This window comes from Amia ocellicauda (genome assembly GCF_036373705.1).
Source record: "Amia ocellicauda isolate fAmiCal2 chromosome 11 unlocalized genomic scaffold, fAmiCal2.hap1 SUPER_11_unloc_4, whole genome shotgun sequence".
Classification (NCBI taxonomy): domain Eukaryota; kingdom Metazoa; phylum Chordata; class Actinopteri; order Amiiformes; family Amiidae; genus Amia; species Amia ocellicauda.
The window spans coordinates 335,483-362,530 of NW_027102662.1; the positions used below are offsets into that span (position 1 = coordinate 335,483).

Consider the following 27,048-nt stretch of genomic DNA (forward strand, 5'->3'; position numbering starts at 1 on the left):
TATAGCTCTGATAGTCTGGTGGTGACGGAAGACCACCAGCCGTTTGAACAAGCCATTCAGCATCACCTTGTTGGGTTAAGTGCAGGCACTGTCAGAGCGCAGGGCGTCCTGCCTTTGAAAGAGTTTCCGAAGTGTCCTGATGTGCCCTTTTGCAATGCCAAACAGGTCAGTGAAAATGGCATCCTTTCGCGGCACTTCAGACGCCATCTCATAGCCAAGCCGACCTGAAACGCCTGAGCACGTTTTACCAGCAGGCTTCAACGGTAACCGTTCGAAGCAAGAGGCAGCGGTGTCAGTTTCCGTAGTGTAACGGTTATCACGTTTGCCTAACGCGCGAAAGGTCCCTGGTTCGAAACCGGGCGGAAACAGCCTGCTGTGGGCCGGTCCTTTTCATCCTGCTTGCCCTCGTGGTTCCCCGGAGGCGGTGGGTGGTTTTTCTTCGTTGGAGTGCCCGAAATCGGTGCACTCACAGCGTCCGTCCGTCGACAGGTTGAAATTGTAAGTGCTGGTGTAGGCACTTTTAATTAAAATCTGATGATGATGATGATGATGTTGTTGTTCTTGTTCTTTTGTTGCTGTTGTTTTTGTTGTTGTTCTTGTTGTTCTTGTTGTCGTCGTGGTCGCCGTCATTATTATTGTTAAAGTAAAGCAGTAGTTAGATTTGTTGCTACCGTAAGGTGTAGAAGGCACAATAGCTCTGTGATTGTCTGATGGTGGCAAAAGACGAGCAGCAGCTGTTTGAACAAGCCATTGAGCATCACCTTGTTGGGGTAAGTGTAAGTCTTGTCATAGCTCAGGGCGTTCTTCCTTTGAAAGAGTTTCCAAAGTGTCCTGATGTGCCCTTGAGCAATGCAAAATAGGTCAGTGAAAATAGAAACCTTTATCTCACAGGCTGGCCCACAGGAAATGCCTGTGCGCGTTTTACCAGCCTACTTCAATGGGAGCCATTCGAAACGCCAGGATGGGTTGGTTTCCGTAGTGTAGTGGCTATCACATTCACCTAACACGCGAATGGTCCCCGGTTCGAAACCGGGCGGAAACAACCCGCGGTGCACGCGTGCCAGTACCGTGTTACCCGTCCTCATCTCCCTGCCCCAAGGCCGGCCGTCGTTTTCTCTTCCTCGGAGTGGCAAGAAATCCTGACCTTGAGAAGAAATGATCGCAAAAGGGTAGCTTTGCGAGGCGCTGGAACTGACACTTTTAAAATCGATACATGTTGTTGCTGTTACTATACGACCGTAGCAGGATCGGCGACATTGCTGTTACTCTTATGTAGTTGAAGGCGCAGTATAGCTCTGATAGTCTGGTGGTGACGGAAGACCACCAGCCGTTTGAACAAGCCATTCAGCATCACCTTGTTGGGCTAAGTGCAGGCACTGTCAGAGCGCAGGGCGTCCTGCCTTTGAAAGAGTTTCCGAAGTGTCCCGAAATCGGTGCACTCAGAGCGTCCGTCCGTCGACAGGTTGAAATTGTTAACACTGGTGTAGCCACTTTTAATTAAAATCTGATGATGATGTTGTTGTTCTTGTTCTTGTTGTTGTTGTTGTTCTTGTTTTTCTTGTTGTTCTTGTTGTCGTCGTGGTCGCCGTCATTATTATTGTTAAAGTAAAGCAGTAGTTAGATTTGTAGCTACCGTAAGGTGTAGAAGGCACAATAGCTCTGTGATTGTCTGATGGTGGCACAAGACGAGCAGCAGCTGTTTGAACAAGCCATTGAGCATCACCTTGTTGGGGTAAGTGTTAGTCTTGTCATAGCTCAGGGCGTTCTTCCTTTGAAAGAGTTTCCAAAGTGTCCTGATGTGCCCTTGAGCAATGCAAAATAGGTCAGTGAAAATAGAAACCTTTATCTCACAGGCTGGCCCACGGGAAACGCCTGTGTGTGTTTTACCAGCCGGCTTCGATGGGAGCCATTCGAAACACCAGGACGGGGCGGTTTCCGTAGTGTAGTGGCTATCACGTTCGCCTCACACGTGAAAGGTCCCCGGTTCGAAACCGGGTGGAAACAACCCGCGGTGCACATGTGCCAGTGCCGTGTTACCCGTCCCCATCTCTCTGCCCCAAGGCTGGCTGTAGTTTTCTCTTCCTCGGAGTGGCAAGAAATCCTGACCTTGAGAACAAACGATCGCAGAAGGGTAGCTTTGCGAGGCGCTGGAACTGACACTTTTAAAATCGATACATGTTGTTGCTGTTACAATACGACCGTAGCAGGATCGGCGACATTGCTGTTACTCTTATGAGTAGATGGTAGGGTTTTATGGGCGCGGCCTATTTTGTTATGACGTATGCCCTAAGCTTATTAATATTCCTACGTCATAATTGGGGGGCGTGATTTTAGGTAGAGTTATTTCCTTAATTATTCCTACGTCATATCCGTCAGAAAGTGTACACCCATAAAACCCTGAACAACAAGGCCGCCCATAACCTGTTGTTCTTGTTGTTCTTGTTGGTCAACTGTAGAGTGTGAATGGGTCGGCTCTTCCTGTAGTGTTTGGGGGTCTTTTTTAAATATACATGTAATGGTTTAGTAAATCTAAACCGTTATAAGATCAACAAGTTCTGTTGTCTGTAATGGTCCCAGGTCTTAACAATGCCAGTTTTGAATAGTGCGTTTATCATATTCACACTGTCTCTGTCTGTCTCTCTCTCTCTCTCGCCCAATCATTTTATAAGATCAACAAGTTCTGTTGTCTGTTATGATCCCAGGTCCTAACAATGCCTGTTTTGCATAGGGTACTTATGTTATCCACACTGTATCTGGCTCTGTCTCTCCCCTCAAATTTAATTAAAAATAAAATTAAAAAAGAGGGTGTGTGTGTGGGTGTTTGTGTGTATAGGTTAATTGTTTTTGTAAAAAAAAAAAAAAAAAAAGCTGTGGTTATATTTTATCTCTCACATAATGTGTTCAGTCGTTTTACTTAAATACATTCTAGGGTCTTAAAGCTCATGAGAGTTAGACTTAAGATAAGGATATGCTTTTAAGGTATTTTAGCAGTCTCAATCCCTGATGATAAGGAATCGTTTAAAAAATAAAAACAACTGATCACTCAATGCTAAATAGATCACAACACTCAAGGCTAAATCACTCACACCATGGGGGGCGGGGGTGGGCTCAGACAACAGTAGGTATGGCGTGTGGTATCAAAACATTCAGAATACTTTTAACCTATATAATTTATAAGCTTTGTAAAATAAACCCAAATATCTCTTTTGCGGGGATAAACGCTGATCTGAGTAGTTTGTGACTTGTTTTATACCAAACAAAGCATCGCTATTAAAAAAAAAAAAAAAAATCACTGTAAAAGCGCTAGTTATTTTAGATCTTTATAGTTATTTTCTTGGCTCAGGTTGTTTTTTAGCGCTTATAAAGGCCTGAAATATTCTTAGTGGTTTGTTGACTATAGGTCTTGATGCTTAAAAATGTTTTTTTGAGAGACCTAAAGGTTCTAATAAAAGTTTAGAGTAGAGAGGAAGAGATCGTCTCCATCTTGGTTTCTATTTGAAATTTGATGCAGTGTCATTTTATTGGTTGGTTTTGATATGTTAATTGGTAACAGGGCGGCACAAAGGCCAGACCAGAACAATGCCTTACAAGCAGATCCGGCATGTGGCCATCAGTATAAGTATGAAGGTCTGGTCTTCAGCTCGACAGACTCATACTGACCTTTCGATTTAAGACTAAAGATCAACAATGTCCGGAAACAACATCAGCGACTTCGATTTAAACGAGTTTTTAGGCAAGTCTTCAGATTATTTTCATTGACTCAGAGCGTGTTGTGTGCATGTATTGTAAATAAGGCTATAACATTTGTTTTAAGTTCTGTAAAATTATTTTTCAGCCAGTCAACAGGAGTTAATTCCCAACGCTGAGGAGATCATCTGGAACAACGACGGTAAGATTTTTGTGTTTGCGCTCATGGGTTCTTATGTATGGGTGTGTGTGGTTTTGAAGCGGCTCATTAGAGTTATGAAAACGTTTTAATATATATTAATGCCGGTCTCTTTAATTACACAGAAACTATCGAAAGGCCTGTGATTAATGTCTCGACCAAGAGAAGTGGTTGTCCCTAGACAGGCTGTCTGCCGACCGGGTAAGAACTAAACCCCTGTTTGTTTGTATAACGTTTCTGTAAGATGTTTGAGTCCAGTTTTGTTAATTTTAAAAAAATTATCCTGTCTAACAGTATTAAGAAACGTGGTTCGAGACAACGAAAGGCCTTCTACATCGAGGGCTTGTTTCGTTTTACCTTCGAGAACCGTAACCTTTCAAGAATCTGAAAGGCCGTCAGCCCCGGTATCTGATAGCTGTGAGTATATGTCTGCAGCCTGTAAGAGGTTAAAGCTTTTTATAAAGCGGTGTGGTTAAAGGTTAAACATGTCTCTTACCTTCACAGCGGTGCAAAAAGCTAAACCAGCCGAAAAACATAAGAAACGATTATTCTGTGGAGGTAAGTAAGATCTTTCAAACTTTAATGTTTTTAAAAGGGCTTTGTTTGCCCGTTGAGGGCTAATATTTAAGCGATGGGTGACCGTTTCCTGTAGGGCGGGGGGTTCTGGGAAAGATCTTTAGAAGTCCGGACAGATCTAGGCTTGTTTCTGGGGAACGTGTTTAGAAATGACCGATTGCCGTACCGTCTGGTTAGGAAGTAAAGCCGTCCGAAAGGGTTTAGTAAGTTGTTTGGCTTATCTCCCGCTATTATACTTCTGTTTTAAAGTGGTTGTAGGAAAAGGCTTGAAGGTGTTCATTGTATTTAATATTTAAACAGATCATGAAAACGTTTGTGAAACAGGAAGTCCCGGGATCAGGAAGCGTTAACACTTGGAAGGTTCGTTTAAAAATGAAATGTTGTTGTGTGTGTGTGTGTTTTATTAACAATATTACAGTTTTTAAAGAAACATTTAAGAAACAGTTTATTTACAGCGGCTTCTCTGTTTTACATTTATTATCAAGTCCTAATAAATATATTGTCTGTAAATAATAAGGCGTTGTAGTGAATGTCTAAGGCTATTTTCAAAGGTCTAAAAAAGCTAAAGGTTTTGAATGTCCTGGACATGTTGTTTTAAGTTTGATTTCTGTCGCCGTTTAAAGATGTAAATGTAATGTATATTTTTATTCTTCCCAAGACTCTTCTGTGGATGAGCTATTGAGGACAATTACCCCGTCTAAGTGGGATCAAACATCTTCCCCGGTGAGATCACCGATAGGATCCCCCACGGTGGTCTTGGAGACCCCCCAACATCTACTCAGGCCACAGCCTTCTGGGGGTAATTCAACACCCCAGATTCAGCCCGCCGCATTGTCGGGCGGAACAAATACAGGCATCCAACAACCTCAGGGGTCGCCGTCAGTCAGGGCTGACACACCACCCAACGACGGCCTGGTTTCAACATCGTCCCCCCAGACCCGTTTCTTGGCTACAGAAACGCGGAACAGTACCCCGCGCTTGGCCAGGGTGTTACCGCAAAGGCCTTCTTGGTGTCCGTCCATGAGTATACGCTCGCTCCCTGCCTCCTTCGACCGAGATTTACCGGAGCGACCATCCTTTGAAGCTGAGCCAGGCCACCAGCCCCCGGAGCTACTTCCTGAAGGTCGGCATGAGTTGCTACATACTTAGTTACAAAATCAAAGACTTGTGTTAGTGGGGCAAAACCTGGTGATAGAGAGCCAAAACACCCTTATTAATACCCTTACTAACGAATTGTACCGTATTTAATGTATTAATAGACACAAAACGCCTTACTATTGTGGGTTGTTGGAAAAATAAAAAATAAATTAAAAAATGTCCTGACTTGGTAAAAGAACTCACAAACTAAAGGATTATGAACAAGCTAGGGCCCCAAAAAGACCTTCCCGAGAGAACATCCCCGGCCCTGTTGTGAACTCCTCTGATGTCCCAATGAACCTGGAACTATTACAAATGATAAATAATTTAAATAACCCCCAATTACCACCGATAGAATGTGAATTAACAGACTTACCGGTGAACCCCGACCTGTTACAGATGGTCAATGATCTAAATAACCACCTCCCACCGGTAGCGCTTATAGAGGTTCACCCCCTAGTTCACCCCGATTTGTTTGAAATGGTGGAGGCTTTGGAGGAGCTACCCCGACCAAATTCTGCCCCTATTATAAATGATTTGAGACAATTAGAACACAGGATGGCGGCAGAAGCAGCCATCACTATAGAGGAGGGTCTTGACATTAACCGGTTGGATATCTTTGAAGGACTTTTACAGGCTTTAAATGAGCCTCCTCAAAAAGGGGGTTTTGTAGATGTCAGCAGTGGGGGTGTTCGGAATGTGGAGGGTTCTGAGACTGATAAGGCTGTGGAGGACATGCTCTGTGAGAATGTAGGGGGTGAAGGCTTTGTTCAAAATGATGATGTGTCCAAGAGTACCAGTGATCCCGTGATTATAGATAGACCGGCCTATAACAATTTTGAAATGATTCAGCGTTTTAATTTTGCAGAACTTTTAAATTGTGACAATTATGCAGAAATATTTGTCAACATACACGAGGCCTTGCAGAAAATGCTTGAACAGGTTGCTGAAAGGGTCAGACCTCGAGATGTTGTACAGTTAGAACTCAGAGGGGATGATTTGTTTAGCAACCTATCTGTAATGCTGAGTGGAGATAATTTAGATGTCTGGCTAAAATCGAAGCGTTATTGCAAAGTAACGCAGCCATCTTAGCTGATGAAAGTCTGTCTCTGGTAATGAATGTGGTTCGTAACCCTGAGGGTGGGGCGCTTAGAAGACTGTCGAAATGCTTGAAGAACGACATAATTAGGACCAAGCTCAGGCAATTAGTGGTGAGTTCCAGTGGGGACAATAAGCTCTGTTTTGCTTACAGTTTAATAAAACTACTCACCCCCGACATGCCTGAACCCCAAGCTCTGCAAGAGGCTTTAATGCTTCATCAGAGGGCCGGCTTAAACTCTCAACAGATGGTTACCTTTTCAGACATCACCAAGTTTGAGGAGTTGTTGTCTTTAAAAATTGTTGTGTGGTACCGTTGTGAGGTAAAGGAAGTATTTGTGAAATTTCAGATACATCCTGAAACCCATACACAGACACTGTTTCTCTTCCTAAGTGATAGTCATTACTTTGGAATAAAGAGTTTGACGGCTTTTTTGGGTTGTTCGTATGTTTGTCATTGGTGTTATAAGGCCTTCAATGATAAGCTTAAGCACCGCTGTGACGGTTACTGTAACGTCTGTTTCAATCCGCAATGTCGTAAGGGTTTGGCCCTACCATCAGATGTAAAGATTGCTTAAGGATTTGTCTCTCAGCGTTCTGTTTTTCCGAGCATAAGGTACAGAGGGCCGCTGCTGAGGGGGTTAAAAAACGGAGTTATTGTGATCAAACTAAATATTGCCCGCAGTGTTGCCTCCAGTACCGTTTTCATGAGGTTAAACCACACAAATGTCTGGAGCCGAGATGCAGGATCTGTAATGCTGATTTAACCCCGGGGTCCGAACACCAGTGCTTTATTCAGCCGGTTAAAAAGGAGCCGCCGCACAACCGGTATGTCTTTTTTGCTTTTGAATGCCGGCAAGAAAACGGGGTCCACGTTGCTAATTATATACACTGTATTGACATGTTGGATCGTGAGTGGTCAGCTAGCGGTGAGAGTTGTGTCAGGGATTTCTTTACGCGGTATCGCGGTCCAAAATACCTCAATTACACATTTATTGCCCACAATGCTAAGGGTTATGATTCTTACATTTTGATGAAGTATCTGGCGGAAAATGGGGTGACCCCAAAAATAATAGCTCAGGGTAGCAAGATCATGTGTTTCACCGACGAAGCTTTCAACTAACGTTACATAGACTCGTTAAATTTCCTCCCCATGAAATTGAGCGCTTTGCCTAAGGCTCTGGGTTTTGAGGCTCAGAAGAAAGGTTGGTTCTGCCATTTTTTTAATACTAAGGACACTCAAAATTATCGAGGGTCCTACCCGCCCGCCTCTTATTATGGGGTTGATACTATGATGTCTCATGAGAGGGAGGAATTCTTTAAATGGTACAATACGGTTAAGGGAGGTGTTTTTGATTTCCGAGAAGAGATGGCCGCTTATTGTAAAAATGATGTGGTGATCCTTAAAGAAGCCTGTGTGCGTTTCCGCGCCGAGGTTATCAACACATCGGGTCTCGACCCTTTGCAAAGTGTGACCATAGCGTCTCTCTGCATGAAAATGTATCGGTCCAATTTCTTGCAGAAAAACACTATAGCGGTCACCACTTCTGACAACTATCGTGCTAGACAAAATAACTTTTCGACTGTCTCCATACAGTGGCTGGAATACCTGAGTGCCCGGGATAACATCTTCATCAGACATGCTTTAAATCAAGGGGAAGTCAAAATGGGGCCTTACTACTTAGACGGTTTTAGCGACGTGTCCGGGCGGCGTACCGCTTATGAGTTTGCAGGTTGTATTTACCATGGCTGTCCTCAGTGCTTCGACCCAAACACCTTTAACCCCGTAACACAAAAACTCTGCGGTGATATGTACTATGATTTCCAGGAACGAATTGAAACTTTAAAAAACACCTATGGTTTGAACGTGCTGGTGATTTGGAAACACGAGTGGACGACCCTGAAGCAACAGGAAGCGGGGGTACAACGGTTTATGGAAACCTTGGACTTTCCTGAACGTCTAGAGCCCCGGGATGCGTTATTTGGGGGTCGTACCAACGCCCTCTGTTTACATTATGAGGTAAAGGAGGGTGAGAGAGTAGATTACTATGATTTCACCAGTCTGTACCCTTATGTCAACAAGACCAAAATGTACCCGGTGGGGCGTCCAACCATTGTTTATCGTGACTTTCTCGAAATCGGACATTACTTTGGTTTGATCAAAGTCACCATGTACCCTCCTCGCGAGCTGTTCTTACCCATGTTGCCTTACAGGTGTTCGGGAAAATTGATGTTCCCTCTGTGTAGAACGTGTGTGGAAACTGAAAATCAAACTACCTCTTGTCTGCACAGTGATGAAGAGAGAGCGCTGACGGGTGTCTGGTGTAGCATTGAGCTTGACAAGGCGGTGGAGAAAGGTTACAGAGTCGGTAAGGTGAATGAGGTTTGGCATTTTTCTGAAAAATCTGATACTCTTCTTGCTGATTACATTATGACCCATCTGAAAGGGAAACAGGAGGCATCGGGCTATCCCTCATGGTGTGTTGACTCCGCGGCCAAAGAGCGATACGTTCAGCAATATTTTGAAAAGGAAGGGATCCGTCTAGAGCCGGGGAACATAACTGTAAACCCCGCCAAGAGACAAATGTCCAAACAGATTTTAAACAGTCTGTGGGGTAAGTTTGGGGAAAGAAATTACCGTCTAAACACAACCTTGATTAAAACCCCTGAACAGTTTATAGAATTTATGTTTTCCAAACAACATGCAGTATCACACTTTCAATTCTTAAATGACCACGTGGCACAGGTCCAGTGGAGGGCCCCTAAAGATTTCCCCACCAAACAGGGGAACGTTAATGTTTTCATAGCGGTTTTTACCACGGCTTACGCCCGGCTTGAACTGTACAACTTAATGGATCAGTTGCAGGAACGCACGCTCTATCATGATACTGACTCTGTAATCTTTGTCACCAGGCCAGGGGATTGGGTCCCTCACCTCGGGGACTACCTTGGGGAGTTAACGAGCGAACTAGATCCTCAGGACCACATAGTGGAGTTTGTTTCAGGGGGTCCTAAGACTTACGCATACAGAATGGCTGCGGGTAAGACCTGTATGAAAGTTAAGGGTTTCACTCTGAACCATTGTAACAACAAGCTCATTAACATCAAGTCTCTGACGACCCTGGTAGAAAGTTTTGTAACCGAGAAAGACGCGCCTCCTCGTGAGATTATTACAGCCGGAAATCAGATCTATCGCAATAAAAAGGGGTACACGTTGGAAAATAGATCACTAAACAAACGATTCAGGGTGGTGTACAATAAAAGAGTGTTGAAGACTGATTATACCACTCTGCCTTATGGATATTAGCGGTGGTTTTGATAACAGATTTCAACACCCTTTCTCCTGTATTATAGCCGGTCCCTCCAATTCGGGGAAGATCTATCTTATAAAGAACATCATAGAAGATGTGGACGCAACCGTGTCCCAAGCTCTTGACAACATAGTGTGGTGTTACTCTTGCTGGCAACCTCTCTACGATGATTTGGCTTCGAAAAAAAATAATCTGAAATTTGTGCAAGGTCTCCCCGCCTCGTTGTGTGACGATGACTTGTTCCCGCCCGGTCAAACTAATCTAGTGATCCTTGATGACCTGATGGAGCAGGCCGGTGACAACAGTGAAGTGGAAAAAGCTTTCACAAAGTACACTCATCATAGGAATTTAAGTATTATTTATTTAGTTCAAAATCTATTTTTTCAAGGTAAAAAAAGCCGCTCTATTAATTTATATGCCAATTATATAATTCTTTTTAAAAACCCCAGAGATAAACTACAGGTCACCGTCTTGGCTCGTCAAATGTACCCTAACCAGACCAAGTTCTTTTTGGAGGCATTTGAGGATGCCACCAAAAAACCCTACGGGTACTTGATTGCGGACTTAAAAGCACAAACCCCAGAAGACTTTCGCCTCAGAACAGGTTTGTGCCCGCCCGATTGGCCGGCAGTGTATGTGCTAAAGAAAAGGAAATAAATAAGAATGTCTGTTCGGATTAAAAGAAATCTGCCACTTTTGCAAATGTTATTTGAGGGGAGCCCGCGCCATAGGAAAGCTGTGCTGGCAGGGGCCCCCTCGGATTTGATCGAGACCCTGTGTGTGTAAAACCGGGGGTTTTATAGGACCGCTGTTGAGCATAGCCGTGCCTTTCCTAACCAGTCTTCTAGCTTCCAGAGTGGGTTAATAATGGAATATGCTCAGAAAATGTTTTTGATCCCTCAGGAGCAGCTTGAGAAACTGAGAAAAAATGTTGTCGGGCCAGAGCCCATTAGACAAATGGCCGAAAACAACCTGGACTCTGAAATGAAAGCTATACAGGCCAGGGCCGATTTAAATCAGTATTCCAAAGACCAGTTGTATACCAACATGTTACAGCGCTACCTCCGTCTGGTTAGACAGGGTGAAAAAGATCAATACATTTTAACTTTAACCATGGCCTCTCAAGAAAATGGTTCTGGGGCTGATGCGGGGGGTTCGGTTGATAAAGATGTTGCGGTGACCGAACCTGTTGAGAGTTCAGAGGGAGATGTTGTAACGGATGTTTTGAGAAACATGCCGGCCAGAAGCAAAAGACATGCAGAATATATCCTGCACAAAATGGTTCAGAAACCGCGGGTAACGGCTTGGAATGAACAGGGTGAATTTGTTTTTAAGGGACAACTGATCAAAGGTTCACACGTTTGATTTGTTGAAGAGTGTCACTAGCACTAATAAGGTACCCGATAGTCGCCGACCTGTAGGCTGGAATGCTTTCCTACAGGTGATGGCCTGTCTGAACATGCCCCAATCAACAGTTCCTAACCAGGAAACGCGATAAAAAATCCATCTGTGTAAAGAGGTGGAGCCTGATCTGACTCCGATATCTCATTACTCTGACCGTGCTGAGCGACCATCCTCAGGATCTATCCATCGTTGGGAAGCTTATTAATCTCATGTTTTTATTTGTCTCCCCTGTAAATAATGACCCGACAAACAATTTTTTTTTTTTTTTTTTTTTTTTTTCAAATGTTGTACATTTATTTATACCATAACCCCTGCTTTGTATAAGAATTGTGTTGAATAAAAACAAAACTAATGATTCAAAGGCTGTTTTCATTATTTTTTCACCTTAACACGCATGACATCTTTTAAAATCCTCACAAGAACACCCCATCTGTATACATGGCTGGCTAGGGTCGTAAGTCATTGTGTTATAAGGGGGGGTCCACAGTGTCCTGACAAACTCTGCCACTTTTTTATCATTTTGGCCTAAATCCTCACTGTACAAGGCCATAATATCGGGGTATGACCTTCCTTTAGATCTATGATATAAGAAAAACACACAGTGTTGACCACAAGTGAAGGTCTGAAGACTTTGTACTTGACGACCGCTGTAAATGGTTTCTTGACAGTTGTTGAGCAGAAAGTTATTGATCTTCCGAGGGAAAGGTCTGAAATCCGGGGGGTTTCCATAGGAATCAAGAAATTCACCACGGTGGTCCTCCCTTAGATAAATAGCCAGCCAATGTTCTCCGGGCATATTTTTAGGGTGTGTGTTGATTATGTACATTGCAGGTAAATTCTTGATCTTAAATTTAGGCAGCTGATCGCAGGCGTAGACTCCTTGAAACAGTTTCCGTGAGCTGGCCAGGGCATTCATGATGTGGTTGAGCTCTCTGGTGTTCATTTTTATAATAATCATACAGAACGTTTCTCCTCTGATTCACCTCAATAATGTTGTCAAACACAGCATACACGACCATGTTTACAGTGCGTGGTAGAGGCTGCTTAAAACGCATCTCCAAACGCATATTGCCCGTCTTCATCAGTGAAAAATGTTGTCCACACTCTTCGTCAGGGGTCAGGTTGAAACCGTACAGGGTGTAACCGCTGCAGTATTCCCGGCGATCGATCAGCAGAGTTTGATCCTTGAGATGGCGACCCGTAGCCAGTACTAGACTGTAATATTCACGAACCGCATTGCCGTTTTCAAAGTCAGGTTGAAAAGGTCTGGATGGAACCTGCACACCATCGACGTACAACGCAATAAATTCCGGGTTATAATGTTTAAAGTTAAAGGGGTTCTTGTTGTAAACCCCGGTAAATGCATCATTATCCACGAGAACTATAATAACCTGTTTTGGGAGCTGTCCTAGAAACAGATTTTCCTGGTTCATCACCCGTGTCCCTGCGGGGATACTGTGGACTTTCATATAGACTCTTTCGATCGGGTACTCGGCGTTTTCCGTCATTAACGCCTGCGCGTGTCCTAGTTTAACCGCCGGGAAGACGGACACTTTTTTCACAAACAGCGAGGCCGATAATATGGTCAGTTTATATTTTTCCGTATCAGGGGTCATCAGACAAAAAGCACTTTTACTACGGATCATTTTAATTTTAATGTCTACCCCGTTGAGCATGAGTTTTTCTTGGAAAAATATGTCTGCATGGATATGCCCCATTAGCTCAAAGGTCCTCCCTTCTGTTGAAGAGGCCGTTCTTTTTTGCAAACCCTTATTGAGTCCCTCTGGATCCTTATCGTCCATAGCTACCGGGATGTCTTTGAAGAAAAGGCCGGGGCTGAACTGTTTGCTTAGGGTCTCCTCACTATAATTAAGGATACACTCCATCATGGCTCTATAGGGGTAAGTATTGCTGCTTTGACTAATGAGCCGATCTCCAAGGGTCACATCCACCTGTGAAAACATGGTGGCCACCGGGTAATTGATGACCCCAGCGTTGGCCGTCTTCTCGATTGCATCGCCATCCTCATCAGTCACTTTACAGTTCATTAAAATAAATGTGTTATTCAAATCAATATAATCCTCGCCATTGCCAGCTATAAAAAACTCCAGAGGGGCCGTGTCTGAAATTGCAGAAAGAGGGGGAATCTCTACATATATGATCTTATCTATACTCGTTTGAGTGTATGGAACTGTAAACAGATCCAGTTCTGATTTGACGCATTCTTCCGATAGACTGTGGACAAAAGACATGTTTAAAAGATGTATCCTGAGGCTCTATTTTTCTTTCTTTGAGACTTTCTTTTTGCAGGTTTTTTCTTGTGCTGCTTCCTTCTCCGAGTGTATCCACGATATGTTGGAGAATGAGAGATTCTTCGTTTTTTGTTAGCCACGAATCTTCGTCGCCCTGGTGGACACATGCTGTTTCTTCTTTTACCCCCCCTCCTCGCCATTACCATGAGACCCGAACCCTCCTGATGCTCATGGCTAGCTGCCCGGTTCATAACATTGGTGAACACGTCACTAACAATATTTTTAGCCGCTGATTTCAAGTGGGGTCTGGCTATAGCAAAGCCTCTCTTAAGCAGGGGTACGGCCATTCTAAAGAGACCACGAAAGAGTCCCCCTAGACCGGCGCCATACATTGTGGGGGCTCCTACAAAACCGGGCAAGCCGTTCCCGGCTTGCATCTTGTAATAATCCACATAGGCGCTAGGATCTACATAACCCCTCGAGGTAGCCATTTTAATAATGTACACACTGTTTCAGGGGTCGAAAATGTAGTTTGACATTAACTTTACCGAAGCGGAAGGGTACGTTGATATTCTGATCCGATTTTACTTCGATCGTGATGTTGTCAAAGTGGGTCTTTGAGACTGGTACGTAGTGTGGTTTGTCATAAGTAATTGTGACCATGTCATTGCTTTTACCTTTAATAAGTACATTTCTCAAAAGGGGGACATAACTATCCCCGACCCTCTGGTGGGTTATGATATCCGTATACACATAAAGAGTATAAAAGCCGCCCCACCACTTCTGAGAACCTGCTCTCTGTGTCAGAATAGAACCCTAATATACGCCCCAGTTGGCCGCTGGTTTGAATGCTAATACCTGGTTTTGACACCTTGTACACTCTGTTTTTAATAGGGTTGTAATATAGCTTGATGTTGGGGGTGCCTTCTGAGAACTGTTTATGAATCTCATCTAATATTTTATCCACATTGTCATAATAACCTCCTTGTATCGTGAATGTCCATTGACTCTTTTTAACATCATCAAAAATGGCGAAGGTGGCATCCTTATCTTGTAAAACAGCCCAAGTGTAAGGATACTGTATTTCCGCCAACCCCACTTCCCACGACACCCTTAGATCTATAGATTTTCCAAATTGTACCGTGTAACTGGATATTTCATTTTTAGGGTATATATCGAGAGAGGCGTTACTGGGTAGAGTCACGTAGAAGCCTCCTGATTCCATCTTGAGAATCGAAAGTAATGCCCCCAACCCACCCGCGGGCATGTTGTTATAAGGATTGAATATCGCAAACCTGTTGTTCCGGGACCCAACTATTGAACTTTTCAGGCCATCCAAGCCATTTCATCAACACATATTTTTTCCGGTTCTGGGTTTTTTCATCTAATATCTTTTCAACTCTGTATACACTGTCTTTACCCACAATAATTTTTTGTAACTTGGCTTCGTAAAACGTTCCTTCTATATCCTCCCCGTCATAGTCTTTTAACCGGTACACGGGGGGGTCTCTAGCCAACTGTTCGGTAACTGTAAAATATTCGTCAGAAAATGTTTGTTCATAACCTTTGGCAAAAGTACTCCTTAGCTTTGAAACGCGAACCACATCACCGATGTTGAACTTATAAGTAGTTTTTCCCTTCTTAATAAATGGTCCGTATAATTTTTTATAGACCTTAAAAGAATTACTTTGATCAACATCTATAGGCTTCATTTTAATACTGGTGTGATACCCTTGGTTGTAAGCATCGATAAAATCTTGAACTTTATCAAAATACTTGAACGTGTTGACCGCTGTAAAATATCTCCACATTTTGGTCTTCATGGTGCGTTTAAACATCTCCACTACCGATGCCTTAAGCTCATTACCGGTGGTGAAATGATGTATTTTGTGTCTCTTCAGTAGATTCTGAAATTCTCTGGTGAGAAACTCTTTTCCTTTATCAGTCTGCAGTTTTTTAGGACATCGACCCTGGGACAATATATCCTCAAAGGCCCTTGTCACCGCCCGACCTGTTTTATTATGTAGAATGCGAGCCCAGGCATATTTTGATAACACATCGATACACATCAACATCAATTTGTGACCATTGTTATGTTTTGATAAATTTGACATATCGACTAGATCCATTTGCCATTGTGAGTCTATGTCAGTTGCATATACGCAGTTTCTTTTAAAGTTAATCCTGAGAGGTTTATGTAAGGTATAGGCGTCTTGTTCCCGTAACCATTCTGAAACAACCACATCATTAACCTTCACTCCGGCCTCAGCGAGTCCTCTTTGAAAACCCTTCTTACCCGCCAAACCCCCAATCTTGGCTGGGTTGTAGTATAGTTCCTGCATTTGGGGAGCTTGCCGAGTCATTCTGTCAAATAACCACACAGACCCACACTATGCGCAAAGTTTTTATACAAGGTTTTTTATTCAACTTCAGGAGAGCAGATACCCCTTTTTAGACATTTGAGAAAAGTATAACATACACAACAATTTTTTCTACGGTCCAGACAAAAAGAAATCAGATGATTGGTTACTTGATCTATATCAACAAATATACCTGTTTCTTTATCTTGTAGGCACACACCTCAGTTACATATGTAAATAAAACAACAATATGACCTATTTTAAAAGTAAACAGAGGTGTATTAAACATGCTCAGTAAAAGGTCATACAGATGTTGATGAAATGGCCTAATATCATTCTTGGCCCCCTTGAGCGCTTCATCCCAGTGTTCGTACCCCCCGGTCTTTGTTACAGCAGCCATTAACTTTTCCAGGTTTGAAAGTTGATCCTCATCGATGGTTAAATCTGTAGAGAAAAGGCTCGCGTTGGCTACTTTTCTGTCAAGCACATGGTGTAATAGCGCTCTCAGGTTAGCTGCAGAGTGTTGATGACAGAACCAGTTGCAGAAGCAGTCCAGAACATTCCCCATGTTCAAAGTCCCTTAGTTCAGGTCAGAGTCTGAATCAGTGGCGTAGATGTCGAATTCTTCGTCGCTGCCCCCAGCTTTAACTTCTTTACGGAAGAAATAAGCTTTTAGCTTGCCAGCGGTTTTTCTACTCGGCTCATCCAGGTCATTGAGCAGCTGCCCAAGTTTCTCTATTATAAACGGCTCCTTTTTCAGCTCCAGCAAAATCTCATCTATGATTTTCTGGACTTGTCCCGCAGTGACATGTATGTGGGAGTAAGACAGCGCCTTGATTAGTGCCGGTTTCAGCCACGGTTTGTTCAGTCTTCTGTAAAACACGTTGAAATAGAACAGGAAATAGTAACGGTCTGGTTCAAACAAACAACTGTGTCTCAACTGACTGGGGTGATTCACTTCACACCCCCGACAGACTTCTTTCAGAGCTTGGTCGATGAGAGCACTCAGAATATACACCAGGGTGCTTTTAACCACTCTGCTTACTTGGTCACATACCCCGGGCATAAATCCTGCATCTTCATCACGCCCCCGGGACAGTCCGATGCTCATTGGGTCGCCTGGTGGTTTGTGGGGTGTTTCTCCATCCATTGGACTGACCCCCTGCTGAGACGCACAGACGGTAGACAATTCGGCAAAATCGAGGCCCTCCATGAGCTCCAGAGGCTGGGGATCCCCGAGACTCATTTGGACATCCATCGCACCGCATGTTGTTTCGTCCTGAGGGACCGGGGTCTGAGGTCTTGGAGAGTAACCGCAGTCAAAGGGTTCCAGAGTGTATACAAAATCTGGGGAATAGAACCAGGGGTGATCCCGGGTTTGAAAAGGCCTGTAGAGCCTGTCGACGTCCGCAGCTTTCAGGTAAGACATTCTCTTTAATTTTCAACCATGATTGAATTGTTGCGCCTTTTATCCTATCTCTTCACTACGTCACGACACACCGCCCTCTTAGAAGAGAGTAGCCCCTGAGCCGTCAGACCCCCCTCCAAAACCCCACACGTCGTCTGTTTTATCATCGTCGTCGTCATTCAAGGGGGATATATAATCCATAATCCAGCATTTTCTCCTTCTAACCAAATCCAGTTGCGAACATTTGGTCAAGATGTCAAAACCATCATTTATACAGTTTATGACCTCTTTCAAGAACGGCCAGTCCACGGCGTCAAACATAATTTCAGTAACCTGTTTTTCTGGATCCTCCACACCCCCTTCAATAGGGTTTGTAATCAGGGTACTGCTAAACAAAACCTTACGATCTGTAGTTAGAGATAGACTCTTCACCACTCTACCGTAGTTCTGCAAGCTTTCCCATTCACACCTTTCAAAACCCTGAGTCGGAGACTCCATTTTGCATTCTCTTGGACCCTCTTGCAAGCCTTCTAGAGTCTTATCCACAAGCCCCAGATCTCTCCAGGCCATCACCTTCAACCAGTCCTCATAAGAGTATTCAATTACCGTCTCAAAAGGTTCCAACGTACCCTCCTTCTCTCCCAAAGCAAAAAGCTCCACTCCAACATAGCTGGGATACCTTTTAAAGCGGTAACCCCGTCGAGCCCCCCAGAACAACACCCAGGAGCGTTCAATCTTCAAAATGGTGAGTACAGGAACCCTTGCCCGGGATTGTTTCTTGCGGGGTTTCATGTTGATGTCGCTGGACATGTTGAAGAAGCGGGATGTTTCTGATGCTGAGAATTAAAGAGGTATTGCCTAAAAGCAGCGCGGGTTCTTAAATAGAGAGGAGAGTTTCGGGGCGTTGCCTTCAGAGGGGTGGGGGTATTTATGGGTGGCCTTGATGTTCAGGGTTTTATGGGTGTACACTTTCTGACGGATATGACGTAGGAATAATTAAGGAAATAACTCTACCTAAAATCACGCCCCCCAATTATGACGTAGGAATATTAATAAGCTTAGGGCATACGTCATAACAAATAGGCCGCGCCCAAAAAACCCTACTATCTACTCTTATGTAGTTGAAGGCGCAGTATAGCTCTCATAGTCTGGTGGTGACGGAAGACCACCAGCCGTTTGAACAAGCCATTCAGCATCACCTTGTTGGGTTAAGTGCAGGCACTGTCAGAGCGCAGGGCGTCCTGCCTTTGAAAGAGTTTCCGAAGTGTCCTGATGTGCCCTTTAGCAATGGAAAATAGGTCAGTGAAAATAGAAACCTTTATCTCACAGGCTGGCCCACGGGAAACGCCTGTGCGCGTTTTATCAGCCTGCTTCGATGGGAGGCATTCGAAACGCCAGGACGGGTCGTTTTCCGTAGTGTAGTGGCTATCACGTTTGCCTCACACGCGAAAGGTCCCCGGTTTGAAACCGGGCGGAAACAACCCGCGGTGCACGCGTGCCAGTGCCATGTTACCCGTCGCCATCTCTCTGCCCCAAGGCCGGCCGTCGTTTTCTCTTCCTCGGAGTGGCAAGAAATCCTGACCTTGAGAATAAACGATCGCAGAAGGGTAGCTTTGCGAGGCGCTGGAACTCACACTTTTAAAATCGATACATGTTGTAGCTGTTACAATACGACCGTAGCAGGATCAGCGACATTGCTGTTACTCTTATGTAGTCGAAGGCGCAGTATAGCTCTGATAGTCTGGTGGTGACGGAGGACCTCCAGCCGTTTGAACAAGCCATTCAGCATCACCTTGTTGGGCTAAGTGCAGGCACTGTCAGAGCGCAGGGCGACCTGCCTTTGATAGAGTTTCCTAAGTGTCCCGAAATTGGTGCACTCAGAGCGTCCGTCCGTCGACAGGTTGAAATTGTAAACGCTGGTGTAGCCACTTTTAATTGAAATATGATGATGATGATGATGATGTTGTTGTTCTTGTTCTTGTTGTTGTTGTTGTTCTTGTTTTTCTTGTTGTCGTCGTGGTCGCCGTCATTATTATTGTTAAAGTAAAGCAGTAGTTAGATTTGTTGCTACCGTAAGGTGTAGAAGGCACAATAGCTCTGATAGTCTGGTGGTGAAGGAAGACCACCAGACGTTTGAACAAGCCATTCAGCATCACCTTGTTGGGTTAAGTGCAGGCACTGTCAGAGCGCAGGGCGTCCTGCCTTTAAAAGAGTTTCCGAAGTGTCCTGATGTGCCCTTTAGCAATGCCAAACAGGTCAGTGAAAATGGCATCCTTTCGCCGCACTTCAGACGCCATCTCACAGCCTAGCCGACCTGAAACACCTGAGCCCGTTTTACCAGCAGGCTTTAACGGTAACCATTTGAAGCAAGAGGCAGCGGTGTCAGTTTCCGTAGTGTAGCGGTTATCACGTTCGCCTAACGCGCGAAAGGTCCCCGGTTCGAAACCGGGCGGAAACAGCCTACTGTGGGCTGGCCCTTTTCGTCATTCTTGCCCTCGTGGTTCCCCGGAGGCGGTGGGTGTCTTTTCTTCATTGGAGTGCCCGCAATCGATGCACTCAGAGCGTCCGTCCGTCGACAGGTTGAAATTGTAAACGCTGGTGTAGGCACTTTTAATTAAAATCTGATGATGATGATGATGATGATGTTGTTGTTGTTGTTCTTGTTGTTGTTGTTCTTGTTGTCATCGTGGTCGCCGTCATTATTATTGTTAAAGTAAAGCAGTAGTTAGATTTGTTGCTACCGTAAGGTGTAGAAGACAACAGTTGGTATGGCGTGTGATATCAAAACATTCAGAATACTTTTAACCTATATAATTTATAAGCTTTGTAAAATAAACCCAAATATATCTTTTGCGGGGATAAACGCTGTTCTGAGTAGTTTGTGACTTGTTTAATACCAAACAAAGCATCGCTATAAAAAATAAAAAAAAATCACTGTAAAAGCGCTAGTTATTTTTGATCTTTATAGTTATTTTCTAGGCTCAGGTTGTTTTTTAGTGCTTATAAAGGCCTGAAATATTCTTAGTGGTTGTTGACTATAGGTCTTGATGTTTAAAAATGTTTTTTTGAGAGACCAAAAGGTTCTAATAAAAGTTTAGAGTAGAGAGGAGAGAGATCGTCTCCATCTTGGTTTCTATTTGAAATTTGATGCAGTGTCATTTTATTGGTTGGTTTTGATATGTTAATTGGTAACAGGGCGGCACAAAGGCCAGACCAGAACAATGCCTTACAAGCAGATCCGGCATGTGGCCATCAGTATAAGTATGAGGGTCTGGTCTTCAGCTCGACAGACTCATACTGACCTTTCGATTTAAGACTAAAGATCAACAATGTCCGGAAACAACATCAGCGATTCGATTTAAACGAGTTTTTAGGCAAGTCTTCAGATTCTTTTCATTGACTCAGAGCGTGTTGTGTGCATGTATTGTAAATAAGGCTATAACATCTGTTTTAAGTTCTGTAAAATAATTTTTCAGCCAGTCAACAGGAGTTAATTCCCAACGCTGAGGAGATCATCTGGAACAACGACGGTAAGATTTTTGTGTTTGCGCTCATGGGTTCTTATGCATGGGTGTGTGTGGTTTGAAGCGGCTCATTAGAGTTATGAAAACGTTTTAATATATATTAATGCCGGTCTCTTTAATTACACAGAAACTATCGAAAGGCCTGTGATTAATGTCTCCGAGGATCGACCAAGAGAAGTGGTTGTCCCTAGACAGGCTGTCTGCCGACCGGGTAAGAACTAAACCCCTGTTTGTTTGTATAACGTTTCTGTAAGATGTTTGAGTCCAGTTTTGTTAATTTAAAAAAATTATCCTGTCTAACAGTATTAAGAAACGTGGTTCGAGACAACGAAAGGCCTTCCACATCGAGGGCTTGTTTCGTTTTACCTTCGAGAACCGTAACCTTTCAAGAATCTGAAAGGCCGTCAGCCCTGGTATCTGATAGCTGTGAGTATATATCTGCAGCCTGTAAGAGGTTAAAGCTTTTTATAAAGCGGTGTGGTTAAAGGTTAAACATGTCTCTTACCTTCACAGCGGTGCAAAAAGCTAAACCAGCCGAAAAACATAAGAAACGATTATTCTGTGGAGGTAAGTAAGATCTTTCAAACTTTAATGTTTTTAAAAGGGCTTTGTTTGCCCGTTGAGGGCTAATATTTAAGCGATGGGTGACCGTTTCCTGTAGGGCGGGGGGTTCTGGGAAAGATCTTTAGAAGTCCGGACAGGTCTATGCTTGTTTCTGGGGAACGTGTTTAGAAATGACCGATTGCCGTACCGTCTGGTTAGGAAGTAAAGCCGTCCGAAAGGGTTTAGTAAGTTGTTTGGCTTATCTCCCGCTATAATACTTCTGTTTTAAAGTGGTTGTAGGAAAAGGCTTGAAGGTGTTCATTGTATTTAATATTTAAACAGATCGTGAAAACGTTTGTGAAACAGGAAGTCCCGGGATCAGGAAGCGTTTACACTTGGAAGGTTCGTTTAAAAATGAAATGTTGTTGTGTGTGTGTGTGTTTTATTAACAATATTACAGTTTTTAAAGAAACATTTAAGAAACAGTTTATTTACAGCGGCTTCTCTGTTTTAAATTTATTATCAAGTCCTAATAAATATATTGTCTGTAAATAATAAGGCGTTGTAGTGAATGTCTAAGGCTATTTTCAAAGGTCTAAAAAAGCTAAAGGTTTTGAATGTCCTGGACATGTTGTTTTAAGTTTGATTTCTGTCGCCGTTTAAAGATGTAAATGTAATGTATATTTTTATTCTTCCCAAGACTCTTGGGATAGTCATTCTGTGAATGAGCTATTGAGGACAATTACCCCGTCTAAGTGGGATCAAACATCTTTCCCGGTGAGATCACCGAGAGGATCCCCCACGGTGGTCTTGGAGACCCCCCAACATCTACTCAGGCCACAGCCTTCTGGGGGTAATTCAACACCCCAGATTCAGCCCGCCGCATTGTCGGGCGGAACAAATACAGGCATCCAACAACCTCAGGGGTCGCCGTCAGTCAGGGCTGACACACCACCCAACGACGGCCTAGTTTCAACATCGTCCCCCCAGACCCGTTTCTAGGCTACCGAAACGCGGAACAGTAACCCCGCGCTTGGCCAGGGTGTCACCGCAAAGGCCTTCTTGGTCTCCGTCCATGAGTATACACTCGCTCCTTGCCTCCTTCGACCGAGATTTACCGGAGCGACCATCCTTTGAAGCTGAGCCAGGCCACCAGCCCCCGGAGCTACTTCCTGAAGGTCGGCATGAGTTGCTACATACTTTGTTACAAAATCAAAGACTTGTGTTACTGGGGCAAAACCTGGTGATAGAGAGCCAAAACACCCTTATTAATACCCTTACTAACGAATTGTACCGTATTTAATGTTTTAATAGACACAAAACGCCTTACTATTGTGGGTTGTTGGAAAAATAAAAAATAAATTAAAAAATGTCCTGACTTGGTAAAAGAACTCACAAACTAAAGGATTATGAACAAGCTAGGGCCCCAAAAAGACCTTCCCGAGAGAACATCCCCGGCCCTGTTGTGAACTCCTCTGATGTCCCAATGAACCTGGAACTATTACAAATGATAAATGATTTAAATAACCCCCAATTACCACCGATAGAATGTGAATTAACAGACTTACCGGTGAACCCCGACCTGTTACAGATGGTCAATGATCTAAATAACCACCTCCCACCGGTAGCGCTTATAGAGGTTCACCCCCTAGTTCACCCCGATTTGTTTGAAATGGTGGAGGCTTTGGAGGAGCTACCCCGACCAAATTCTGCCCCTATTATAAATGATTTGAGACAATTAGAACACAGGATGGCGGCATAAGCAGCCATCACTATAGAGGAGGGTCTTGACATTAACCGGTTGGATATCTTTGAAGGACTTTTACAGGCTTTAAATGAGCCTCCTCAAAAAGGGGGTTTTGTAGATGTCAGCAGTGGGGGTGTTCGGAATGTGGAGGGTTCTGAGACTGATAAGGCTGTGGAGGACATGCTCTGTGAGAATGTAGGGGGTGAAGGCTTTGTTCAAAATGATGATGTGTCCAAGAGTACCAGTGATCCCGTGATTATAGATAGACCGGCCTATAACAATTTTGAAATGATTCAGCGTTTTACTTTTGCAGAACTTTTAAATTGTGACAATTATGCAGAAATATTTGTCAACATACACGAGGCCTTGCAGAAAATGCTTGAACAGGTTGCTGAAAGGGTCAGACCTCGAGATGTTGTACAGTTAGAACTCAGAGGGGATGCTTTGTTTAGCAACCTATCTGCAATGCTGAGTGGAGATAATTTAGATGTCTGGCTAAAATCGAAGCGTTATTGCAAAGTAACGCAGCCATCTTAGCTGATGAAAGTCTGTCTCTGGTAATGAATGTGGTTCGTAACCCTGAGGGTGGGGCGCTTAGAAGACTGTCGAAATGCTTGAAGAACGACATAATTAGGACCAAGCTCAGGCAATTAGTGGTGAGTTCCAGTGGGGACAATAAGCTCTGTTTTGCTTACAGTTTAATAAAACTACTCACCCCCGACATGCCTGAACCCCAAGCTCTGCAAGAGGCTTTAATGCTTCATCAGAGGGCCGGCTTAAACTCTCAACAGATGGTTGCCTTTTCAGACATTACCAAGTTTGAGGAGTTGTTGTCTTTAAAAATTGTTGTGTGGTACCGTTGTGAGGTAAAGGAAGTATTTGTTCAATTTCAGACACATCCTGAAACCCATACACAGACACTGTTTCTCTTCCTAGGTGATAGACATTAATTTGGAATAAAGAGTTTGACGGCTTTTTTGGGTTGTTCGTATGTTTGTCATTGGTGTTATAAGGCCTTCAATGATAAGCTTAAGCACCGCTGTGACGGTTACTGTAACGTCTGTTTCAATCCGCAATGTCGTAAGGGTTTGGCCCCTACCATCCGATGTAAAGATTGCTTAAGGATTTGTCTCTCAGCGTTCTGTTTTTCCGAGCATAAGGTACAGAGGGCCGCTGCTGAGGGGGTTAAAAAACGGAGTTATTGTGATCAAACTAAATATTGCCCGCAGTGTTGCCTCCAGTACCGTTTTCATGAGGTTAAACCACACAAATGTCTGGAGCCGAGATGCAGGATCTGTAATGCTGATTTAACCCCGGGGTCCGAACACCAGTGCTTTATTCAGCCGGTTAAAAAGGAGCCGCCGCACAACCGGTATGTCTTTTTTGCTTTTGAATGCCGGCAAGAAAACGGGGTCCACGTTGCTAATTATATACACTGTATTGACATGTTGGATCGTGAGTGGTCAGCTAGCGGTGAGAGTTGTGTCAGGGATTTCTTTACGCGGTATCGCGGTCCAAAATACCTCAATTACACATTTATTGCCCACAATGCTAAGGGTTATGATTCTTACATTTTGATGAAGTATCTGGTGGAAAATGGGGTGACCCCAAAAATAATAGCTCAGGGTAGCAAGATCATGTGTTTCACCGACGAAGCTTTCAACTAACGTTACATAGACTCGTTAAATTTCCTCCCCATGAAATTGAGCGCTTTGCCTAAGGCTCTGGGTTTTGAGGCTCAGAAGAAAGGTTGGTTCTGCCATTTTTTTAATACTAAGGACACTCAAAATTATCGAGGGTCCTACCCGCCCGCCTCTTATTATGGGGTTGATACTATGATGTCTCATGAGAGGGAGGAATTCTTTAAATGGTACAATACGGTTAAGTGAGGTGTTTTTGATTTCCGAGAAGAGATGGCCGCTTATTGTAAAAATGATGTGGTGATCCTTAAAGAAGCCTGTGTGCGTTTCCGCGCCGAGGTTATCAACACATCGGGTCTCGACCCTTTGCAAAGTGTGACCATAGTGTCTCTCTGCATGAAAATGTATCGGTCCAATTTCTTGCAGAGAAACACTATAGCGGTCACCACTTCTGACAACTATCGTGCTAGACAAAATAACTTTTCGACTGTCTCCATACAGTGGCTGGAATACCTGAGTGCCCGGGATAACATATTCATCAGACATGCTTTAAATCAAGGGGAAGTCAAAATGGGGCCTTACTACTTAGACGGTTTTAGCGACGTGTTCGGGCGGCGTACCGCTTATGAGTTTGCTGGTTGTATTTACCATGGCTGTCCTCAGTGCTTCGACCCAAACACCTTTAACCCCGAATCACAAAAACTCTGCGGTGATATCTACTATGATTTCCAGGAACGAATTGAAACTTTAAAAAACACCTATGGTTTGAACGTGCTGGTGATTTGGGAACACGAGTGGACGACCCTGAAGCAACAGGATGCGGGGGTACAACGGTTTATGGAAACCTTGGACTTTCCTGAATGTCTAGAGCCCCGGGATGCGTTATTTGGGGGTCGTACCAATGCCCTCTGTTTACATTATGAGGTAAAGGAGGGTGAGAGAGTAGATTACTATGATTTCACCAGTCTGTACCCTTATGTCAACAAGACCAAAATGTACCCGGTGGGGCGTCCAACCATTGTTTATCGTGAATTTCTCGAAATCGGACATTACTTTGGTTTGATCAAAGTCACCATGTACCCTCCTCCGTGTTGCCTTACAGGTGTTCGGGAAAATTGATGTTCCCTCTGTGTAGAACGTGTGTGGAAACTGAAAATCAAACTACCTCTTGTCTGCACAGTGATGAAGAGAGAGCGCTGACGGGTGTCTAGTGTAACATTGAGCTTGACAAGGCGGTGGAGAAAGGTTACAGAGTCGGTAAGGTGCATGAGGTTTGGCATTTTTCTGAAAAATCTGATACTCTTTTTGCTGATTACATTATGACCCATCTGAAAGGGAAACAGGAGGCATTGGGCTATCCCTCATGGTGTGTTGACTCCGCGGCCAAAGAGCGATACGTTCAGCAATATTTTGAAAAGGAAGGGATCCGTCTAGAGCCGGGGAACATAACTGTAAACCCCGCCAAGAGACAAATGTCCAAACTGATTTTAAACAGTCTGTGGGGTAAGTTTGGGGAAAGAAATTACCGTCTAAACACAACCTTGATTAAAACCCCTGAACAGTTTATAGAATTTATGTTTTCCAAACAACATGCAGTATCACACTTTCAATTCTTAAATGACCACGTGGCACAGGTCCAGTGGAGGGCCCCTAAAGATTTCCCCACCAAACAGGGGAACGTTAATGTTTTCATAGCGGTTTTTACCACGGCTTACGCCCGGGTTGAACTGTACAACTTAATGGATCAGTTGCAGGAACGCACGCTCTATCATGATACTGACTCTGTAATCTTTGTCACCAGGCCAGGGGATTGGGTCCCTCCCCTCGGGGACTACCTTGGGGAGTTAACGAGCGAACTAGATCCTCAGGACCACATAGTGGAGTTTGTTTCAGGGGGTCCTAAGACTTACGCATACAGAACGGCTGCGGGTAAGACCTGTATGAAAGTTAAGGGTTTCACTCTGAACCATTGTAACAACAAGCTCATTAACATCAAGTCTCTGACGACCCTGGTAGAAAGTTTTGTAACCGAGAAAGACGCGCCTCCTCGTGAGATTATTACAGCCGGAAATCAGATCTATCGCAATAAAAAGGGGTACACGTTGGAAAATAGATCACTAAACAAACGATTCAGGGTGGTGTACAATAAAAGAGTGTTGAAG

At 43.9% G+C, this 27,048-nt stretch overlaps 4 non-coding genes across 4 annotated transcripts; all 4 read left to right on the forward strand.

Annotated features, from left to right (window-relative positions):
• Positions 1-295: 295 nt before the first annotated feature.
• Positions 296-368, forward strand: trnav-aac (transfer RNA valine (anticodon AAC)). The gene has a single exon. It is a non-coding gene; the product is annotated as a tRNA-Val (tRNA).
• Positions 369-969: 601 nt separating this feature from the next.
• trnav-aac (transfer RNA valine (anticodon AAC)) lies at positions 970-1,042 on the forward strand. Its single transcript has one exon. It is a non-coding gene; the product is annotated as a tRNA-Val (tRNA).
• An 889-nt stretch (positions 1,043-1,931) lies between these two features.
• trnav-cac (transfer RNA valine (anticodon CAC)) lies at positions 1,932-2,004 on the forward strand. Its single transcript has one exon. It is a non-coding gene; the product is annotated as a tRNA-Val (tRNA).
• Positions 2,005-19,817: 17,813 nt separating this feature from the next.
• trnav-aac (transfer RNA valine (anticodon AAC)) lies at positions 19,818-19,890 on the forward strand. Its single transcript has one exon. It is a non-coding gene; the product is annotated as a tRNA-Val (tRNA).
• The last annotated feature ends 7,158 nt before the right edge of the window (positions 19,891-27,048 follow it).